Source organism: Scyliorhinus torazame, chromosome 29 (assembly GCF_047496885.1).
Source record: "Scyliorhinus torazame isolate Kashiwa2021f chromosome 29, sScyTor2.1, whole genome shotgun sequence".
NCBI classification, from domain to species: Eukaryota; Metazoa; Chordata; class Chondrichthyes; order Carcharhiniformes; family Scyliorhinidae; genus Scyliorhinus; species Scyliorhinus torazame.
In genome coordinates, this window is record NC_092735.1 from 25589831 (window position 1) to 25612915 (window position 23085).

General features: G+C 49.5%; 2 long non-coding RNA genes across 2 annotated transcripts in view; one reads left to right on the forward strand and one right to left on the reverse strand.

The window, feature by feature from the left end:
- Window positions 1-12549, forward strand: part of LOC140403953 (uncharacterized) — a 141092-nt gene extending 128543 nt beyond the window's left edge. The window contains exons 4-5 of the long non-coding RNA XR_011938442.1: window positions 5129-5225; window positions 11732-12549. This is a non-coding gene — a long non-coding RNA (uncharacterized lncRNA). The remainder of the gene's footprint in view (window positions 1-5128; window positions 5226-11731) is intronic.
- LOC140403954 (uncharacterized) overlaps window positions 1-13790 on the reverse strand; it is a 31996-nt gene extending 18206 nt beyond the window's left edge. Inside the window, exons 1-2 of the long non-coding RNA XR_011938443.1 lie at window positions 13628-13790; window positions 13296-13460 (exon numbers count right to left, since the gene is read on the reverse strand). This is a non-coding gene — a long non-coding RNA (uncharacterized lncRNA). The remainder of the gene's footprint in view (window positions 1-13295; window positions 13461-13627) is intronic.
- Between the last annotated feature and the right edge of the window lie 9295 nt (window positions 13791-23085).

The window sequence follows — 23085 nt, forward strand, 5'->3', positions numbered from 1 at the left end:
CTGCTGCGCCTTCCTGTCATGTCAGGATCATAAAACTATGCCTTTTTGTTTTGAAACAGGTACCCAAGAAGTTAGAATTTGTACATCGCATTTAACATATGTTTCTGACATGCTTGAATGAAATCGACCTACTCTGACAAGTAATTGCAGCTGTCAAGGGGTTTAAAGAAATAAAGTTACGTTGTAACTTTTGACTCTTCTCTTGAAGTTGGCGATAGTTACTGGGCTGCACCAGCCTTTGCTTATCAGTGCCTTGCTTAACGTGTCAGCTGTGTCTCAGTTGGTAACACTCTCATCTCTTAGACACGTGGACGGGATTCTCCGTTGGCCGACGTCGGGATCGGGAAAAGCAATTGGGTGGAGAATAGCGCGAGGCGAAAATCGTGGCCAGTGCCGGGCGTCCGACAGATTGCCATGCTCCGGTTCCTCGACAGTGGCATCAATGCATTCTACTCCGCACATAGAGTAAATGCCATTCGCATATCATTAGCGGGCCTGAGCCGGTGTTCTCTGGGGTGACCAGGATATGATCCGTGGGGTCGGGCTGACCCGCCACAGAACCAAGGCATCCAGGCACGGACCGCCATTTCCGCGGCCTGCAAGGCAGCCACCTTGCTGCGCACCCCACTGACCGCCCTCCATGGCCCGCGGTTGGGCAGAGTGACACCGGCCGTATGGGTGCTCCCAACACAACAGCACCCCCCCACCCCACGGCATACCACCCCCCACCCTACCACCCCGCACACCACCCCCACTCCACCAATTTGCTCCCCGCAAGTTGTCCGCTACCCGCCGGCTGGGCATCACGCAGCCCACCCGAAGAGCAATGCCTGCAGTAATCCCATATATGGGGGCTGGATGGGAATCAGCAGAGGGTACAGCTGGCATGGATAGCTCCAGCCAATGGCACCCCTGGCAGCAGGGACAGGCGCCAGGGCCGACCAAAGACAGGGTTAGGGGTGCTGAGAGCAGAGTGCCGGGGGAATGGCCAGTTAGGGCATGGGGATGGGGGGAGGTGGGGGGCAGCAGCTGCAGTGCAGGCTGGGGTAACTGTGCAGCTGGTGTACCTGGTTGGGACGGGTACGCAACATGTTAACATGTCTGCCTTTCACCCACTGCAGACAATGGACTTTGGAATCCAACCACGAATGATGGCCTTCATCCTGGCCGCCACAGCCATGGGAGATGCTCTGAGGTTCCATGTGGGAGGAATCAGATACGCTGTGGTGTTCCAGCACCTCCTCTGCGGGAGTCACCGGCACGGGCCCCATTATCTGCTCCTCGCTCGGGGTGCCCGATGGCCCTGGGCTACCGCGATGGGGGTTCAACCGGAGCAAACCCCGCCACATCCTTGCATGTGAGCTGGCCATTCCATCACATGGTCCCATCAACCCCTGGGGTGGCGGAAGTGCAGCCGGGGGAAGGGAGGGGTGGCGGGGAGTATGTGGTGGAGGTGGAGAGGGATGGGGGCGGGGCTCCCGGGCGGTGAGTGCTGACTGAACTGGGGTCCCTACTCCGTGGGATGGGGGTGGAACCAGAGCAAACCCCGAGGCTCCCCCACCACCTGGCACTGCCAGTCCTGGAGTCCTGCTCCCGTCTCGACCAGGGTCTCAATGCTCATGCACATGGAGCACAGTGAGTGGACCAGCTCCCTCTGGGACAGTGCCACATCAGCCAGTGACTGTGCCACCACCCTCTCGGTCTCTCTTACATCAGCCAGTGACTGTGCCACCTCCCTCTGGGACAGTGCCACATCAGCCAATAACTGTGGTACCTCCCTCAGGGTCTGTGTCACATCAGCCAGTGACTGTGCCACCAGCCTCTGGGACAGGAGCACATCAGCCAGTGACTGTGCCACCTCCCTCTGGGACAGTGCCACATCAGCCAGTGACAGTGCCACCTCCCTCTGGGACAGTGCCACATCAGCCAGCGACTGTGCCACCTCCCTCTGGATCAGTGCCACATCAGCCAGTGACTGTGCCACCTCCCTCTGGGTCAGTGCCACATCAGCCAGTGACTGTGCCACCTCCCTCTGGGTCAGTGCCACATCAGCCAGTGACTGTGCCACCTCCCTCTGGGTCTGTGTCACATCAGCCAGTGACTGTGCCACCACCCTCTGCGTCTGTGTCACATCAGCCAGTAACTGTGCCACCTCCCTCTGGGTCAGTGCCACATCAGCCAGTGACTGTGCCACCTCCCTCTGGGTCAGTGCCACATCAGCCAGTGACTGTGCCACCTCCATCTGGGACAGTGCCACATCAGCCAGTGACTGTGCCACCTCCCTCTGGGACAGTGTCACATCAGCTAGCGACTGTGCCACCTCCCTCTGGGTCAGTGCCTCATCAGCCAGTGACTGTGCCACCTCCCTCTGGATCAGTGCCACATCAGCCAGTGACTGTGCCACCTCCCTCTGGGTCTGTGTCACATCAGCCAGTGACTGTGTCACCTCCCTCTGGGTCAGTGCCACATCAGCCAGTGACTGTGCCACCTCCCTCTCGGTCTCTGTCACATCAGCCAGTGACTAAGCCACCTCCCTCTGGGTCAGTGCCACATCAGCCAGTGACTGTGCCACCACCCTCTGCGTCTGTGTCACATCAGCCAGTGACTGTGCCACATCCCTCTGGGACAGTGCCACATCAGCCAGTGACTGTGCCTCCTCCCTCTGGGACAGTGTCACATCAGCCAGTGACTGTGCCACCTCCCTCTGGGACAGTGCCACATCAGCCAGTGACTGTGCCACCTCCCTCTGGGGCAGTGTCACATCAGCCAGTGACTGTGTCACCACCCTCTGTGTCTGTGTCACATCAGCCAGTGACTGTGCCACCTCCCTCTGTGCGTGGCTCAGGTCAGCCAGAATCCGGGAAAAATCCGCTGATTCCCTCAGCCATGACCCATTGTTAATGCACGGTAGCACAGTGGTTAGGACTGTTGCTTCACAGCTCCAGGGTCCCAGATTCGATTCCCGGCTTGGGTCACTGCCTGTGTGGAGTCTGCACATTCTTCCCGTGTTTGCGTGGGTTTCCTCCGGGTGCTCCGGTTTCCTCCCACAGTCCAAAGACGTGCAGGTTAGATGGATTGGCCATGATAAATTGCCCTTAGTGACCAAAAAATGTAAGGTGGGGTTACTAGCAGAGGGTGGCGGTGTGGGTTTAAGTCAGGTGCAGTTTCCAAGGGCCGGTGCAGACTCGAAGTGCCGGATGGCCCCTTTCTGCACTGTAAATTCTATGATATGACTGGATCAAGCTCTGGAGAGCCGCTGCAATATCCAGGTGGCCCTGGTACGTGGCATCTGTGGCGAGAGAACGGAGCTAACGTTTCGAGTCTGGGTGACTCTTTATTCAAACATTGACCAAGTCATCCAGACTCGAAATGCAGGTGACCAAAAGCTTGGGCAAAGAGAAAGGTTTAAAGACTGAATGGAAGGAGGGCAGAGTTGAAGAGGTGTCGGCAGGGAATTCCAGAGCTCGAGGCCTCAGCAACCGAAGGCACAGTTCCCAATGGCAGAGTGATTAAAATTGGGAATTCACACGAGGCTGAAATTAGAGGAGCACAGATATCTCGGAGGGTTGTGGAGTCGGAGAAGATTACAAAGAAACGAAGGGGTGAGCTCATGAAAGGATTTAAAAACAAGGGAGAGATTATTAAAATCAGGGTGTTGCTTGACTGGGAACTGTGGTGTTCTTTGTGTTGCTTATTTCAGGATGTTTGGCGTAGTGTTCACAAAGACCACAAAATACCTTGAACTTAAACAAAGCTATAAATTATTAACACTACTAACTTGGGTTTGACACGTACTCCTAAAAGAATACACAGTTGATTAATAACATTTAACTACATTCATCTACAGCTAATCTTAATTCTGATATAAACTATGATCTGCTCCCACTTACGCTCTCTATACTGTGACTGACTAGCTGATCCTGCACACTCTATCCCCAAGGCTTAGCAACACTGCCTACACAGTTGTAACTGTCGCTCCCTCGAGTGACTTCTCAAACACTTCATTAACCCTTCCAGATTTTAGTTATATTAATACCCATGATGTGGAGATGCCGTTGTTGGACTGGGGTGGGTACATTAAGAAGTCTTACAATACCAAGTTAAAGTCCAACAGGTTTGTTTTGAATCACTAGCTTTCAGTGATGTTAGTGCTCATCGTAATGTTTTATTTTCACACGGGGGTTCACAGTGAATCGCAGAGGCTGGCCAGCACTTACCTGATGAAGGAGCTGCGCTCCTAAAGCTAGTGATTCGAAACAAACCTGTTAGACTTTGTATTAATGCCACAGGAACCAATGCAAAAGAGAGAGCACAGTGATGATAGGGGAATGGAACTTACTGCAAATTAAGACAAGGGCAGCAGAGATTTGGAGTGCAGGCCACAATATTAGCATCAATGTTTAATTTACTCACCAAAGTGACCAATTAATTACCATTGCTATTGTTAGAGTCAGAACAAAAGAAACTTTATCCAGGCTTCTTTTAATAAACGCAAAGGTGGCTACTGATAACTGCAATGTTTCAGGCAAGGCAAAGAGAGAGCAAGTTGGCAGCTTTCCCCTTCTCAGTATATTCACAACTAAGATTTTTTTTAAAAGAGTTCAAATCCTAAAGCTCATCTTTGTCAAGAGATTTCCAGGGCCTATGGCTTTAGAACAGTTTTTATTCCAGACATTAAAGGAAATACTCTTCATATCAGCAGATAGCTCTCCTCCTCAAGGACCACTGCTAGTTTGGTGATTTCTTCGTTAAAGACAGCCCAAGGTGAACTTAGAACCTTTTATAAAAACATCCAAATGTGCAAATAATGCAATGTCCTTCCAGATTTTAGAAGAAAATTAAATTTTTTGACGATTTGGCGTTCCCAATAAAACAGGCAAGTCTAGAGTAAAGAAAATGCATGAGGGTTTCAGCAGCAAATGTGGCAAAGTCACAGAGGTGGAAATAGGCAGTCTTAGTGATGGTGTGAATGTGCGATCAGAATCTCATATTGGAGTCAATATGATACCAAGATTATAAACAGGCTGGTTTAGTCTGTTGCCAGAGAGAGGGATGAAAGCGGTTGCCAGAGTTATGCGAATGGCATCAATGCGCAGTTTCAGTAACTTTGTAACATGTGAACTTTCAGATCGGGAGACTATGATGGTGGTGTTAGTGCTCATCGTAATGTTTTATTTTCACACGGGGGTACACGGTGAATCGCAGGAGCTGGCCAGCACAGACAGGTGAGAAATCGCTACGCTCTCTATTTATGTGAGGGTTTTACCGAACAACTTGCAATTGTGTAGAACCTTCAATGCATTAAAACCACACCATGGCTTATCCCGGAGTGTTAACAGATAGAAATTTGACACTGATCCTCAAAAGAAAATAGCAGGACCACTGACCAAATATTTAGTGAATGAGGGAGGCTTTAAGAGGAGACTGAAAGAATGACTTTAAGGAGTGTCTCAGTGTCAGGAAACAGGTCATTTTAAGGAATCTATATTTGTATTTTTGGGTCTTGGAAACAGGGGGCTGGGTTATCGGAGACTTCTGGGCGAAGGCTGGAGAGGAGAGCATAGGAGTAGTGCGAGAGATCAGAGTACAGTTATAGATAGAGTGTAGAGACCAGTGTTAGTTGAGTGTAGATTGTAGATTACTAGATTATTGTTTATTATAGGAGTAAGTGGTTGAGCTTTAATAAGTAGTGTAAATAAATGATAGCTTTGTTAATGGACTTAGCTTCTGTGATCTTTGTGAACACTACAACATCCATCCTGATAACAAGAATCACAAATAACACCAGAGAGAACAGCAAGTAAACCTGATAACTGACTTTATTTATGAGTGGATTTTGAACTGTATTGGGTTATTGGGTTGCTTTGTTGGAATATAGAGAGTGGCAGATGTCGATGGTGAGATTTCATTTTCCTTTTATTTGAGAACTGTTTAACTTTTAATTGGAAAGCTATTTATTTGATGTTAATGTGGTTGATTCTGTGTTTAAATTAAAGTTTGTTTTCACACAAAACAATCCTATTGGTCAGAATCAAAACTTCTGGGGTGAAGTAACTTTTCCTCACAGCTTTACAAATTGTTTGGAGTTTCTCGTTCGGTATCCTAACAAAAATTGGGGTCCTGTCCGGTAACCTAACAAAGTCAAGATGAAAACCTTCAGCAACTTGTCACTTTTGTCATGTCCATGGACAAAAGTTTTGCAGGGCCACGGGGAAAGAGTAGAAGAGGGGGGAACAACAGGTCGCATTTATATAGCACACAAGGGGCCTCATAGGTGGGAATATCAGACAATGGTTTGACAGGTTACATAAGGAGACATTGGGCACAAATGTTTTCTCAGAGTTGTGTTGAGAAGTAAGAAAGAGAGATAGAGAACTTAAAAGAAGAAATGCAGATCTTCTTAGGTCTCAGATAGTTAAAATTGGATGGTTCTTACAAAAGGGCAAAGAAAAGGTCACAATGGGCCACGTGAACTCCCTCTGCACATAAGATTAGTTCATAAGATATAGGAGCAGAATTAGGCCATTCTGCCCATCGAGTCTGCTCTGTCATTCGATCATGGCTGCCATGTTCCTCATCTGCTACCTACAATGTTACAGACCATGAGCTGGATGGCGAAAACAGCCAGAATATCTCCTCCATAGAACACATGACCGAGGAGCGGGAGTAGGCAATTTAGCCTCCCAAGCCTAACATCCTCAACGTGATCATGGCTGATCCCATCCTGGCCTCAACTCCACTGTCCTGCACGTTCTCCGTAACCCTTCAACCCATTACCAATTAAAAATCAGTCAAACTCCTCCTTAAATTTACTCATTGTCCCAGCACCCACCGCACTCTGGGGTAGCGAATTCCCAGATTCACAACCCTTTGGGAGTAGTTTTTCCTCAATTCGGTTTTAATTTTTGTTTAAATTTTGCTATCTCTTATTCTAAGACCTCTCGTTTTAGAATGCCCCACACGAGGAAGCATCAGCTCCACGTCGACTTTATCCAGACCTTTTAGCATCTTGTATACCTCAATTAGATCTCCCCTCATTTAGAGAGTATAGGCCTCAACTGTTCAATCTTTCCTCATATGACAAACCCCTCATCCCTGGAATCAATCTAGTGAACCTCCTCCGAACTGCCTCCAATGCCACTACATCTTTCCTCAAATAAGGGGACCAAAACTGTACACAATACTCCAGGTGCGTTCTCACCAATGCCTTGTATAGTTGCAACAACACTTCCTTACCTTTATAATCTATTCATTTTGCTGTAAATGCCAACATTTCATTTGCTATCCTCATTATCTGCTGCACCTGCATGCTTGTTTTCTGAGATTACATGCTCAGTCACTGTCGGACTGTTTATTTGTTTGTTTTAATTCCTGCACCATGCTCAAAGATCAAGTCACGCACCAGTCGAGGCGCCACTTCCACCACCGATCAAAGCGCGCTACGAGTTACTTGAACTTCTGCAATAGACTGGCAATAGCCCGAGCGTTCCAACGTTCGAATATCAATGATGGGAAAGGAGCCATTGCTTTGCAACAGAAGCCTGCTTTCAGCCTGGCTCTTTCCTTTGGGCTCCACAGGGATGGACGGACAAAGGAGCAGTGAGGGACAGGGAACAAAGTACAATGCCTCACGGCCACTTCTACGCTGTGGCTTCCAACACCCCCACGCCCCCACGCCCCCCCCCCCCCCAACCACACCTCCCACCCACCCCCCTCACCTCAAAATAATTTATTTGAGTCACCTACATAATCAAGTCACCCGCTCTCTGTGATCTTGCTCCGCTCCTGTAGAGAGATATTTATTTGTTACATGTCCACTTTCTGATCACAAGTTCTCCAGCAGAAGTAGCAAGGATTACCAGCCTTAAAGGGACCCTGCCCTCAAAAACATTTATTGCCAGAAAATAATTTGGAGGTCATCTCTTTATGGACCCCATCCTGCAGTGGCGGGCTGAGGTGGGGGGTGGTCTCTGCAATTCTCGGTTTCTTCCCCTGTGCCCACTGTAGAGTGGAGCCTACCATGCCATCTCACCAACAGACGCACGCCCCGTTTAACTTAACTGACAACTGATGATGTTCAAAATGTCTCCATTTTCCCACTCCAAACTGAGGGGCAGAACTAAGAGACTTGTCCAGGTTTCTCAGGCTGGAGAAAATCAAACTTTCCCCAAGAGGGTCAGAGGAGGGTGTCGAGGTTCAGTGGAGGCCGTTCATGACTATATTCGAGGAGCTGTCTGTCGCGCGGGAGCGGGCGGAGTAAATGGGGAGAACTGTATACTCTGTTGGATGTGTTACTATGATGAAAATGTTTGGAATAAAATACCTTTTTAAAAAAAGATAATCCATGAAATCACTCAGCAACAATTGGAGACAGGTTTCAACGAGTTGGAAAGCCTGATTAAAAGCGGTACTGAGAGTATAGTCCCACCCTCACTCAGACAACTGATTTCCACCTCCAGCGCATCTCCCAATCTTTTTGTTAAATATTTCTATTGGAGGCATTTTCAAATATATACAGAAAAAGAGAAACAACAGCAACATCGACACACAACAAACAATACCCACATCTTATCCGCCCACATCTCCTCATCCGAGCCCATTCCCACCGTCCCCCTTTTCGCTTATACCCCACCCCAATGGAAAAAAGGGAACCCCCCATACCCCTTCCCCCACCCCCGCTGACGTTTTACCGCTCTTTAAGTCGATGAACAGCCTCCACCTCGAGAAGAACCTCTCACCCGAGCCTCTGATAGCAAAATTTATTTTCTCTCGATGCAGAAACTCCACCAAATCACTTGCCCGTACCCCTGCGTTCTGCGGCTCCGAGTCCCGCCATCCGAGCACTGTCCACCTCTGGGCTCTCAGTGGCCAACACGTCAGCCTCTCCCCCCACCTGCATTCTCGGATCCTCCGACTCCCCAAATATCGCCACCCACAGGCTCGGAGCCACCTTTACCTCCAGAATCTTTGACCTCGTGCCTGAAAATGTATCCCAGAACTCTCCCAACTTCAGACATGCCCAGAACGTGTGGACATGGTTCGCCACCCACCCCCACCCCGGAACACCGCACACACCTATCTCCTAGCGCTGGAAAGAACTGACTCACCCTGGGCAGCGTCATGTGTGCTAGCCCCTGTGCACCACTTTAAGCTGAATGACACTCAGCCTCGCACATGCCAAGGGTGATTTTACCCCCAACTTCAAACCCCCCCCCCTACCCCCCAGCTTCTCCTCCCACCTCTGTCTTACCTCCTCCACCGGAGATCTCGCTCTTTCTCCATCAGCTCCCCACATATGTCCAAAACCCTGCCCTCCCCTATCTCGTCCTCAGACAGAACATCATCTTTACCATCTGGACCCTTCCAGCTAGCGATATTGGCAAAGCATCTCACCTATTAAAATCTTCCTTCATTCCATCAACCAAATTCGCCAAATTCAACTTGTGCGGCTGGGCCAACTCCCGCGCATTGGTCGGGAACACCTCGCTCTTCCCCATGCAGAGTTTATACCCCGAAAATAGACAGAACGCCCCCAAAATCCCCATAATCCAGTCAAAGCTCTCCATTGGGTTTAAAATTTACAGCAGATCATTCACGTACAATGAGGCTCAGTGCTCACCCCCACCCCCACCCTCGTAATACCCCCCCGCACACCTGAGGCCCTCAGTGCCATAGCCAAAGGCTCAATCACTCGGGCAAAAAGCAACAGGGAGAGTAAACACCCCTGCCTCGTCCCCCGATGTAGTCCAAAGTTCTCCAAACTAATGATATTAGTCCAGACCCTCGCCTTAGAGGCCTTATACAGCAACCTCACCCAATTTCCGAATCCCTGTCCAAGCCTAAACCGTCCCAGCACCTCGAATAAATATGGCTATTCCACCCAGTCAAAAGCTTATTCCACGTCCATTATCACTACTACCTCCGTCTCCCGACCTCCAAATGCGTCGCCAGAACCTTCGCCAATAATTCTGCCTCGACATTTAACAATGATATCGGGCGGTACGAACCACATTGGTCCGTATCCTGGTCCTTCTTTAAAATGAGCAAAATGGAAGCATGAGAGCATGTGGGAGGGAGCTCTCCCTTCTCCGCCGACTTATTATACATCTCGACTAATAGGGGCCCCACTGCCGAACAAAACTTTTGATTAAACTCTGCCGGGATCCCATCCGGAACCGGGGCCTTGCCCGACTGCATTGGCCCCGCACACTCCATTACTTCCCTCAGCCCAATCGGAGCCCCAACCCCTGCACATTTCCCTCCTCAACTGTCGGGAACTCCAGCCCAACCCGGAACGGGGTCACGTCCTCATCCCCCACTGGAGGCTCCGAGCTGTATATTTTCCGATGAATAGCCTCAAATATCCCATTCACCTCCTCTGACGCCATGACCACCATACCCCTACGATCTCTCATCCGCCCAATCTCCCTCGCCGCAGCCTACCTCTTCAACTGATGGGTTTTTCCCCATAATCGTATATCGTCCCTCTGGCCCTGCGCTCCTCACAGTGCCACGCATGATCGGACACCATGGGCGCAATTCTCCAACCCCCCGGGTCAGAGAATCGCAGGGCGCCGGTGTGAATCCCGCCCCCGCCGTGTCACAAATTCTCCACCACCGGAGATACGGCGGGGGCGGGAATCGCGCCGCGCCGGTCGGCGGGAATCCCCCGGCGATTCTCCGGTCCGCGATGGGCCGAAGTCCCGCTGCTCTCAACCCACGCCAACCAGCGTGGATTGAACCACCTTTGGGACGGCGGGACAAGGCGGCGTGGGCGGGGTCCTGGGGGGGGCGCTGGGCGTTCTGGCCGCGGGGGGTGCCCGCGCGGTGGCCTGGCCCGCAATCGGGGCCCACCGATCCGCACCAGTACTGTCACCTTGGTGGGGGCCACACGGGGTGCTGCCACACAATGCAGCTGCAGGCAGTCGTCCTCCGTCTCCACATCCTCGGTAGTAGTCACCCCACGTTCATCCAAATGGAAGGTACAGCCCCTGGCTGGCCTCAGTTTCTGTCGGAACGATGGCGCCTCTGACACTCCCAGGACCGGCGTGCACGATGGGATCGGCACCCACAAGTCTGACACTGACATGGCTCCCCATCCATTGGTTCTGGAGAAGGCTTCCTTCGGGGAGGAACATCCGGAGGCCACTGGCGTCGATCCGGATGCCGCCCCGCCCAAGGTACCGCCGGGGTGCGGGGAGACGCTTTTGGACGGAAGGGGTTGCACCCCAAGGCGTGCAGCTCCATTCCCTGCAGCTCCTGCACTCCACATTCTGCGCTCTCTTGGGACAATACTATTTGAATAGCCTGTTGAAAAGTCAATGTTGGCTCAGCTGACAACTTTCTCTGGGTGGCCGCATTGTTAATACCGCAAACCAAACGGTCGGGTAACATTTCTGACAAGGTCTCACCATAGTCACAGTATTCCGCAATCCTGTGTAGCCTGGATAGAAACTCTGCAAGGGATTCTCCTGGGGTCCTCTCAGCAGTATTGAACCGGTAACGCTGGACTATCGTGGACGAGCTTGGGTTAAAATAAATTCACTAAGTTGACAAGTTCATCAAACGTCTTGGTGTCCGGCGCAGCTGGGTACATAAGGCTCCTAATCACCCCAAACGTATGCGGGCCGCAGGCGGTGAGCAAAATGACCACCTTGCGCTCGTTTTCAGTGATGTTGTTTGCCCGGAAATAGTAACGCATCCGTTGTGTGTACTTGTTCCAACTTTCCAGCGCAGCATCAAAAACATCCAAACATCGATACAGAGGCGTGGTGTAACAGAAAACAAACTTCCAACCTGTATCCAACAAAAATCCAGGGAGGTGGCTTCAGCAGTGCAGACAGCTATCCACTTTAACCCTCGTCGCCAGTTTTGTGAGGCCACGAAGAATCCAGCACGAGTTGAAGGATAGAAAGAAATACCATTTATTTACAATAACATATATATATACAACAGCAGCAGCAACTCCCTTGCTGCTCACTCCTCTCGAGCTGGTTCCAAACTGGCCAGCTCTATTTATGCAGGGCATTTGCTAATGATTTCTCCGCCCTCCTCATTGGGGAAGCTTATACTCCCGAAGTATTGTGGGATTGCCATTAGTCCCCAGCCAGAGGTATGCAGGCAGGTTATAACATTTATGTTTACACACTTTCCACCTGTGTAACTCCCCACAAGGCAAAAAGGACCAAAACTATTCCACCTCAAGCAGGAATCATCTCATGTGCGACCACCCACTCCATGGCCATCTCCGGAAGTCCAACATCTCCTAATCTCATCCAAGTCTAAATCTCACTGTCTCGCTCTCTTATTTTCTTGCTTTCTCTTTGACAAGGCGGAGTTCAAATCGCTCCTTTTGTGGTCATAATTTGTCCAATAATTGTCCCATGAAGCACCTTGGGACTTATTATGTTACAGGTGTATAAGTTATTGATGTTAATGCACCACCAAGGACAGTGGTTATGATGAAGATTGGAAATTAGATCTGTATTGTGTTAAAACATTTGAGCAATGATTTGATATGCAATTAATAATTTGCTCCCATCACGCGTACATCCAAAATTATTAAATGTTTTTAAGATGTAAACTTGTTGTGTTTAGGTGTTTGTGTTTTTATATATACATATATATATATAGATGTGTGTGTGCAGGGAGTAACTGCTTTAACAATGGGGTACACTGCGGATTGTTTGGGGTTAAATGTTGCCACAACCCAGAAACTGGAGCAGTGGCTGATTCCGTGAGCACACGGTATTTTTACATTTAATTTTCCAAATGAGTTGAAATCCACTTAAAGAATTTCAACTCACTTTGCAGGAGTTCTTAAACGTTCTCCGATTCCAGCACATCTTCCCTGTGTTTGTGTGGGGTTCGCCCCCACAACGCAAAAAATGTGCAAGCTGGGTGGATTGGCAAGGCTAAATTGCCCCTTAATTAGAAAAAATGAGTTGGGTACTCTAAATTCATTTTAAAAAATCTTCACTCATAATGAAGCGTTTTGCATTCCGAACCCAGGCCTGGTTCTCCAAATGACACTTTTAAACAAAGCTTCTGTTCCACTTTTAACAGTGAATCCAGTCCTGGATTTCACACCAACTCCTTTTGGATTTCTTTGTCTTGACATCTGTGCAAACTACTCACTATTGTTATAACTCTTGATTCCCAGACTGTATGAAAATGCCATTAGACATTTGTTTCACCTTTGAACGCGAATGTTCCACTTTAAATCTGTTTACTGCAATTGTCTCTTTAACTCTGAACACTTTGTTTACTCTTCCTTGAATTCTTTTGAACAATACCTTGGTCTCGATTCCTTTAGCTCTAGTCGTCTTTCTGTCTCCATTCCCTGGTTTTCTGGACTGAAACTTGTACTTCGGGAAGTATGCCTCTGTACAGCTCCTGTCCTGTCCAGTCTTTCTTCTGGCAGAGTTAAGAGATGTTCAATCCCCCGAACAGACCATTACCTGGTGAGGTTAACCAACATAAAGTCTTAGAAAGACAACACATTTATTTATTAACCACCTATCCGGTATAGAAGTGAACAGTCTGTCTTTCTTTATTTGAGTTTGTCTGAAAATTTCTAAACTGGGCTCCAGAGGGTTTAAAATTCATGTCTGTGTTAATCGCTAACCATTAACATTGGGCACAGTACGAAGTCTTACAACACCAGGTTAAAGTCCAACAGGTTTGTTTCGATGTCACTGGCTTTCAGAGCGCTGCTCCTTCCTCAGGTTAATGAAGAGGTATGTTCCAGAACAACATATATAGACAAATTCAAAGATGCCAAACAATGCTAGGAATGCGACCATTAGCAGGTGATTAAATCTTTACAGATCCAGAGATGGGGTAACCCCAGGTTAAAGAGGTGTGAATTGTATCAAGCCAGGACAGTTGGTAGGATTTTGCAGGCCAGATGGTGGGGGATGAATGTAATGCGACATGAATCCCAGGTCCCGGTTGAGGCCGCACTCATGTGTGCGGAACTTGGCTATAAGTTTCTGCTCGGCGATTCTGCGTTGTCGCGCGTCCTGAAGGCCGCATTGGAGAACGCTTACCCGGAGATCAGAGGCTGAATGCCCTTGACTGCTGAAGTGTTCCCCGACTGGAAGGGAACATTCCTGCCTGGTGATTGTTGCGCGATGTCCGTTCATTCGTTGTCGCAGCGTCTGCATGGTCTCGCCAATGTACCACGCTTCGGGACATCCTTTCCTGCAGCGTATGAGGTAGACAACGTTGGCCGAGTCGCACGAGTATGTACCGCGTACCTGGTGGGTGGTGTTCTCACGTGTAATAGTGGTATCCATGTCGATGATCTGGCACGTCTTGCAGAGATTGCCATGGCAGGGTTGTGTGGTGTCGTGGTCACTGTTCTGAAGACTGGGTAGTTTGCTGCAAACAATGGTTCGTTTGAGGTTGCGCGGTTGTTTGAAGGCAAGTAGTGGGGGTGTGGGGATGACCTTGGCAAGATGTTCATCGTCATCAATGACGTGTTGAAGGCTGTGAAGAAGATGACGTAGTTTCTCCGCTCCGGGGAAGTACTGGACGACGAAGGGTATTCTGTCGGTTGTGTCCCATGTTTGTCTTCTGAGGAGGTCGGTGCGGTTTTTCGCTGTGGCGCGTTGGAACTGTCGCTCGATGAGTCGAGTGCCATATCCCGTTCATACGAGGGCATCTTTCAACGTCTGTAGATGTCTGTTACGCTCCTCCTCGTCTGAGCAGATCCTGTGTGTACGGAGCGCTTGTCCATAGGGGATGGCTTCTTTAATGTGTTTAGGGTGGAAGCTGGAGAAGTGGAACATCATGAGGTTATCCGTGGGTTTGCGGTAAAGCAAAGTGCTGAGGTGACCGTCCTTGACGGAGACGAGTGTGTCCAAGAATGCAACTGATTTTGGAGAGCAGTCCATGGTGAGTCTGATGGTTGGATGGAACTTATTAATGTCATCGTGTAGTTGTTTCAGTGATTCTTCGCCGTGGGTCCAAAGGAAAAAAATGTCATCGATGTATCTGGTGTATAACGTTGGTTGAAGGTCCTGTGCGGTGAGTAGGTCCTGTTCAAACTTGTGCATGAAGATGTTGGCGTATTGGGGTGCGAATTTGGTCCCCACGGCTGTTCCATGCGTCTGGATGAAGAACTTGTTGTCGAAGGTGACGACGTTGTGATCCAGAATGAAGCGGATGAGTTGCAGAATTGCGTCTGGAGATTGGCAGTTGTCGGTGCTGAGTACTGAGGCTGTTGCAGCAATGCCGTCGTCATGGGGGATGCTGGTGTAGAGTGCCGAGACGTCCATTGTGACGAGGAATGTTCCTGGTTCAACTGGTCCATGGGTGCTGAGTTTCTGTAGGAAGTCCGTCGTGTCGCGACAGAAGCTGGGTGTACCTTGTACGATGGGTTTCAAGATGCCCTCGATGTAGCCAGAGAGGTTCTCACACAGGGTCCCATTGCCTGAAACGATAGGGCGGCTTGGTGTGTTGGCCTTATGTATTTTCAGGAGGCAGTAGAGATCTCCAATGCGGGGAGTACGTGGGATGAGAGCATGTAGGGTGCTCTGAAGATCTGGATCCAAGGTCTTGATCAGTCTGTTAAGTTGGCGGATGTGTTCCTTGGTCGGATCTGCGGGTAACATTGGGTTCAGAGGCAAGGATTTAATATGAATAATCTCAAAAATCTGACATCTAAATATATCGATATATAAGATTGACTCCATCGGGGATGGTAAGGTGTCAGATATATATAGGGAAATGAGGGACGAAGGGGAGACTATGGTAGATGAACTAAAAGGGAAATGGGAAGAAGAGCTGGGGGAGGAGATCGAGGAGGGGCTGTGGGCGGATGCCCTAAGTAGGGTAAACTCGTCGTCCTCGTGTGCCAGGCTAAGCCTGATTCAGTTTAAAGTATTACATAGGGCGCATATGACTGGAGGGCGGCTCAGTAAATTTTTTGGGGTGGAGGATAGGTGTGCGAGGTGCTCGAGAAGCCCAGCGAATCATACCCATATGTTTTGGTCATGCCCGGCACTACGGGGGTTTTGGAGGGGGGTGACAAAGGTGCTTTCAAAAGTAGTGGGGGTCCGGGTCGAACCAAGCTGGGGGTTGGCTATATTTGGGGTTGCACAAGAGCCGGGAGTGCAGGAGGCGAGAGAGGCCGATGTTTTGGCCTTTGCGACCCTAGTAGCCCGGCGCAGGATATTGCTAATGTGGAAAGAAGCCAAGCCCCCGGGGGTGGAGACCTGGATAAATGACATGGCGGGGTTTATAAAGCTAGAGCGGATTAAGTTCGTCCTAAGAGGGTCGGCTCAAGGGTTCACCAGGCGGTGGCAACCGTTCGTCGAATACCTTGCGGATAGATAGATGGAAGGGGAAAAAGAAGGCAGCAGTAGCAGCCCAGGATTAGGGGGGGGGGGTGGTGTAACTTGGGACAAGGCAGTTGCCAATTAGGGCTAGTTTTCATTTTTGTTATTTAATATTTATTCATTTTTTGTTTTTTGTTTATATAAAATAGGTCATTGTTATTTGTGCTGTTATAATATTGTGTAAAGGATGCACAATGTACTGTGTTGGTTGACCAAAAATTTTCAATAAAATATTTATTAAAAAAAAAAGATTGACTCCTTCACTTATTTTATGTATGATGGCTTTGGTTATTGTGGGTTTCAATTAACTTTGAACCGGGAGTTAAGCAGCTACCATAGCTCTGGCCATGGCTCATCCTGTCTCTCTTAGTGAGTCTGTCTTTTGCCAGATTTCCAGACTCCAAATGTTATCCAGTGACTCTGCGGCCAGTGTGTGGGGATCTCAGGCCAGGCAGAGTCAGTTTCGCCTGCTATAATCATCCAAACAATGTAGGGGTTCTCTACCTCCCTCACTGTAGGGGGCCGAATGGTAACCTTCTGCACTGTCTGATTCTATATTCTGCGGAATGGCAGAGCAGTCTTTTTTTTTTTTTTAATATATTTTATTGAAAAATTTTTCCAAACAACAATTTTTCCCCTCTTACAAAGCAAACGCAACAATAACAATACAGAAATTTTTAACAATACACAAGTAACAAAACCCCATTATCTTTTGACCTAAACTAAACTAAAAACCCCACCCCCACCCCCCTCCCCCCCGGGTTGCTGCTGCTGGTCATCTGTCTTCCCTCTAACGTTCCCCTAGGTAGTCGAGAAATGGCTGCCACCGCCTGGTGAACCCTTGAGCCGATCCTTTCAGGGCAAACTTTATCTGCTCCAGTTTAATGAACCCCGCCATATCATTTACCCAGGCCGCCAGTCCGGGGGGTTTCGCCTCCTTCCACATGAGTAGGATCCTGCGCCGGGCTACTAGGGACGCAAAGGCCACAACGTCGGCCTCTTTCGCCTCCTGCACTCCCGGCTCTTCCGCAACTCCAAATAGAGCTAACCCCCAGCCTGGTTTGACCCGGGCCTTCACCACCTGCGAAATCACTCCCGTCACTCCCTTCCAATACCCTTCCAGTGCCGGGCACGCCCAAAACATATGTGCTTGGTTTGCCGGGCTCCCGCCACACCTCCCACATTTGTCCTCCACTCCAAAGAACCTGCTCAATCTTGCCCCCGTTATGTGTGCTCTATGTAGCACCTTAAATTGAATCAGGCTAAGCCTGGCGCATGAGGAAGAGGAATTTACCCTGCTTAGGGCATCAGCCCACATACCCTCCTCTATCTCTTCCCCTAGTTCTTCTTCCCACTTTCCTTTTAGTTCGCCCACCGACTCCTCCCCCTCTTCCCTCATCTCTCTATAAATCTCTGACACCTTGCCCTCTCCGACCCACACCCCTGAAAGCACCCTGTCCTGTATCCCCTGTGTCGGGAGCAATGGAAATTCCCTCACCTGTTGTCTAGTAAACGCCCTCACCTGCATATATCTCAAGAAATTTCCCCGGGGCAACTTATACTTTTCCTCCAATGCTCCCAAGCTCGCAAAAGTCCCATCTATAAATAAATCTCCCACCCTCCTAATTCCCAACTGGTACCAGCTCTGAAATCCTCCATCCATTCTTCCTGGGGCGAACCTATGGTTGTTCCTGATTGGGGACCCCACCAGGGCTCCCCGCATCCCTCTCTGTCGCCTCCACTGTCTCCAGATATTCAATGTTGCCGCCACCACCGGGTTCGTGGTAAACTTTTTAGGTGAGAACGGTAGCGGCGCCGTCACCAGCGCCTCTAAACTTGTCCCTTTACAGGACTTTCTCTCCAGTCTTTTCCACGCCGCATACATACCGCGTACGCGGTACATACTCGTGCGACTCGGCCAATGTTGTCTACCTCATACGCTGCAGGAAAGGATGTCCCGAAGCGTGGTACATTGGCGAGACCATGCAGACGCTGCGACAATGAATGAACGGACATCGTGTGACAATCACCAGGCAGGAATGTTTCCTTCCAGTCGGGGAACACTTCAGCAGTCAAGGGCATTCAGCCTCTGATCTCCGGGTAAACGTTCTCCAAGGCGGCCTTCAGGACGCGCGACAACGCAGAATCGCCGAGCAGAAACTTATAGCCAAGTTCCGCACACATGAGTGCGGCCTCAACCGGGACCTGGGATTCATGTCGCATTACATTCATCCCCCACCATCTGGCCTGCGAAATCCTACCAACTGTCCTGGCTTGATACAATTCACACCTCTTTAACCTGGGGTTACCCCATCTCTGGATCTGTAAAGATTTAATCACCTGCTAATGCTCACATTCCAAGCATTGTCTGGCTTCTTTGAATTTGTCTATATATATGTTTCTGGAGCATACCTCTTCATTCACCTGAGGAAGGAGCAGCGCTCCGAAAGCTAGTGACATCGAAACAAACCTGTTGGACTTTAACTTGGTGTTGTAAAACTTCTTACTATTTTTTATATGTTACCAAACAACAGGACATGTGTGTTTGCGCGTCAGTGGACGTGTGAGTTTCACGTCCTGCCAACTTTCAAAGACATAAAAAGCTTTCAGGCCACAGCACAAGTCAGCAGAGTAAGAGTCTGAGCAACACTCAGCATCTGGACAAGAACTGGGATTGGCGATTGGGAAGCAAGTACTATTATTTCACAGCCAGGTAACACAGAGGGTGGCATTTCTGCTCCTTTTTTGTGGACGGACATCCTCGTCTGCTGAAGTCAGTGGAGTTTTGAACGTCCCAGCGTATTTTCCTGCCTCCACTATGACGGAGCCATAAAATTCCGCTCAGAGTGTCTGAAGTCCCAGCAAATTATGTTTATTTAATTTTGAACAGGTAACTGAGAATCAGATTTGATATCAATGTTTCTGATATGTTTGAATGAACTCTACCCTGCCGTGACAAGTAATTGCATCTGTCAAGGGGTTTAAAGAAATAGGACGGGATTCTCCGCGTTTTCTCAGTGGCGGGGGGCGGCTTGGCGTTCACTGGTTGCAGGATTCCCTGTTCCCGTCGCTGTCAATGGGAATTCCCATTAAAGCCACCCCACGTTGCCGGGAAACCCGGGGGTGGGGATGCACTGCCGGTGGCACCAGAGAATCCTGCCACCAGCGAACGGCCTGAAAATTCAGGACATAAAGTTGACATTGTAACTTTAGACTCTTCTCCTGAACACGCCATGTTCACTTACCTTTAATGCATTCGGTCCGGAGTCACTGGGTGCAAACTTTTTTTTAAAATAAAAAAATACGCAGATTGTACTTTCCCTGAAGAAATGTTTCCAATTTTTCAAGTCATAAACTGGACTCTGGATAAACATTTGTTCATTCTGTGAAGAGACCACCCTCCCTGACCACCAGTAAAATGTTGAATATCTTAAATCTCCAGCTCCTAATTTCATAGTCAAAATGATTAGGAGCATAGTTAGGTTTAATACAAACAGTAAATTGACAAGACAATGCCGGGATTCTCCAGAGCCCGATGCCGAAATCGGGCTCGGGTGGAGAATGGCTTCCGACGCCAGATCCGGGGCAGCTGCCAGTTTGACGCCTATTCACAATGCCCCGCCCCCTCCGAATTGGTGTCATCGGGACACGGGCCGTGTGCAGTCGCAAGAACGTTGGCGCGTCATCAGCCGGCCCACCTGCGATGCTCTGCCCCCAATGGGCCGAGTGCCCGATGGCACGGGCCACATGTGTCTAGAGTGCCGGCTGCGGACAGTGTCCAGCGGCGCCACACTCGTATGGGATCCGTGCCGCTGGCCGAGAGGCTTCTGCTATGGCTGGGGGAAGTGGTGGGGGGTGGACAGGGGTGGGCTGTGGGGTCGGGGTGGGCGGGTTAGAGTTCCAGTACGGCCAGCGCCATGTGTTCCGGCACGATGGGTGCAGGCCGTCAGCTCTGTGCAGGCAGGGCCCGGGACCCGGCGATGCTCAGGCCGTTTCTCGCGCGTCCGCGGGTGGTGCATACGGCTCCGGTGCTAGTCCCTCACCGGAATCGGTGAGGGGTTCGCGCTGATTTTCCCGTCGTGAATCACCCGTGTAATAAGTTTGTGGATTAGAATAACATCCAACGACTCCACATTGAAGTCATACAAAACAGCCATTTGAATAAAATGCATCAGTGCTGGTACCATTACACTCGCTGTGCTCTGAACAGGGTTTTCAAAGAATGGAGCTGGTGCACGTTTGCATGATCCTGTGTTGGATCTCTTTATGTCTTGGCTTTCGAATATCACACGTGACCACCGAAGAATATCTGCCACCTGCAATTGAAACTGGTGGGCAGTTAATCCACCTTCCCGTCACCTGGGTTTATTCCACCTGATCACAAGACTGGTCCAGCTGGATGGATTATCTCAATGGGGCATTGGCAGTCCCGATTTAACGGGTTATTTTAACACAAACACTGGCAATTTTAACGCGACCACTGGCAATGGTTGCAACTCTCTCCCACCTGCTCCTTTCCGCCCAGCAACAGCCGCACCTTCAAATACATCACTGCCGCGCTCCCCTGTACCATTTCTGTCATCGGGATTATTGGCAATGCGACTTTGTTGAGGATCACCACAAGGTACATCCACTTCCCTCGAGCCCGCATTCCCCACCTTCAGCTCTCCTAGACGATCAATCGCCGCATTCACCTCACTCCTGATCAATTCTCTCATCCCTTGCTGGATTTCAAATTATATTCCGTGTCCTTTGTCTGCCCTCTTCCATTCTGGTCCTTGCCGTAAACACTTTCTGTAACCCTGCACTCCGCGACCCTTCAGTTACCTGCCCGCAACCCACCCGCGGGTTGCGACCCCACTGTGAAAACCCTGCTCTACACCATCCCCATCAAACAGCCCCAAGACAGGCCCTCTGCACTGTCCCATCAAACACTCACAGGGCATCACAGCACGAGACTAGATACAGAGTAAATCTCCCTCTACACGGTCCCCATCAAACACTCCCAGGACAGGTACAGCACTGAGTTTTATACAGAGTAAAGCTCACATTTCATTGTCCCCATCAAACACTCCCAAGCAAGTACAGCACGGGGTTAGGTACAGAGTACAGCTCCCTCTACACTGTCCCCATCAAACACTCCCAGGCAGGTACAGCACGGGGTTAGGTACAGAGTAAAGCTCCCTCTACACTGTCCCCATCAAACAATCCCAGGCAGGTACAGCACGGGGTTAGGTACAGAGTACAGCTCCCTCTACACTGTCCCCATCAAACACTCCCAGGCAGGTACAGCACGGGGTTAGGTACAGAGTAAAGCTCCCTCTACACTGTCCCCATCAAACAATCCCAGGCAGGTACAGCACGGGGTTAGGCACAGAGTAAAGCTCCCTCTACACTGTCCCCATCAAACACTCCCAGGCAGGTACAGCTCAGGGTTAGGTACAGAGTAAAGCTCCCATTACACGTGCCCATCAAACACTCCCAGGCAGGTTCAGCACAGGGTTAGATACAGAATAAAGCTCCCACTGTACTCTCCCCACCAAATCCCTCAGGAGAGGTAAGAACTAGATACAGAGTAAAGCTCCCTCCACATTATCCTCATCAAATGTTCCCAGAGCAGGTAAAGAACAGATTTACATCCAGAGTAAAGCTCCCTCTACACTGGTCCCCATCAAACACTCCCAGGTCAGGTGCAGCACAGGGTTAGATACAGAGTAAAATTCCCATTACATTGTCCCACCAAACACTCCCAGGACAGGTGCAGCAGGGGTTTAGATAGAGTAAAGTTTCATCCAGCTGAGGAAGGAGCAGTGCTCCAAACGCCAGTGATTTGAAACAAACCTGTGGGACTTTAACCTGGTGTTGTAAGACTTCTTACTGTGCCCACCCTAGTCCAATGCCGGCATCTCCACATCATCTCTCCAGAGACGCTGTGAGTTAATGTATTTCTGATCCTACTGAGAAAATTAATGAATGGATTTACAGTGAAACCATTGCCGGCTGGAAATAGTGACCCGGATCCGAAAGCTTACTTTGAAGGAAGGTCTGCTTAACGATAACCATCTGAAACAAAGTCTGACTTATTATTTTCTACCCTCCCCTCTCCTCAGTGTTCGTCTGTCTTGTGTGCGTGTGTAGAAGGTGGGGGAACTTTAAAGTGGGAATTAGGAATTAGGTAACAGTTCACCAGTTGTGTTTGCTGCATATTTCATTGCATAGTTCTTGTTATGAATAAGAAATAATTGTGGTTAATTTTACAAACCTAGTGACTGCAATAATGGAGCATCAAAGGGCCAAAGACTTTGGGTATTTTTCCAAGAATATTTGATTAATTCAATTGTGTTGCAACTCGAGTCAAGTGGGGACCGCGTCCTAGCCCAGCATGTTATAACAATACAGAGTAAAGATTCCTCGACACTGTCCTATCAAACACTGCTGGCCAGGTACAGCACAGGGTTAGATACAGAATAAAGCTCCTTCTACACTGTCCTATCAAACACTGCTGGCCAGGTACAGCACAGGGTTAGATACAGAGTAAAGCTCCCTATACACTGTCCCTACCAAAACATTCCCATGACAAGTTCGGCACGGGGTTTATGCAGAGTCAAGCTCACTCTGCACTGTCCTGTCAAATACTCCCAGGGCAGGTACACCATCGGGGTTAGATACACAGTAAAGCTCCATCTACAATGTCCCCATCAAACACTCCCATGAAAGGTACAGCACTGGGTTAGATACC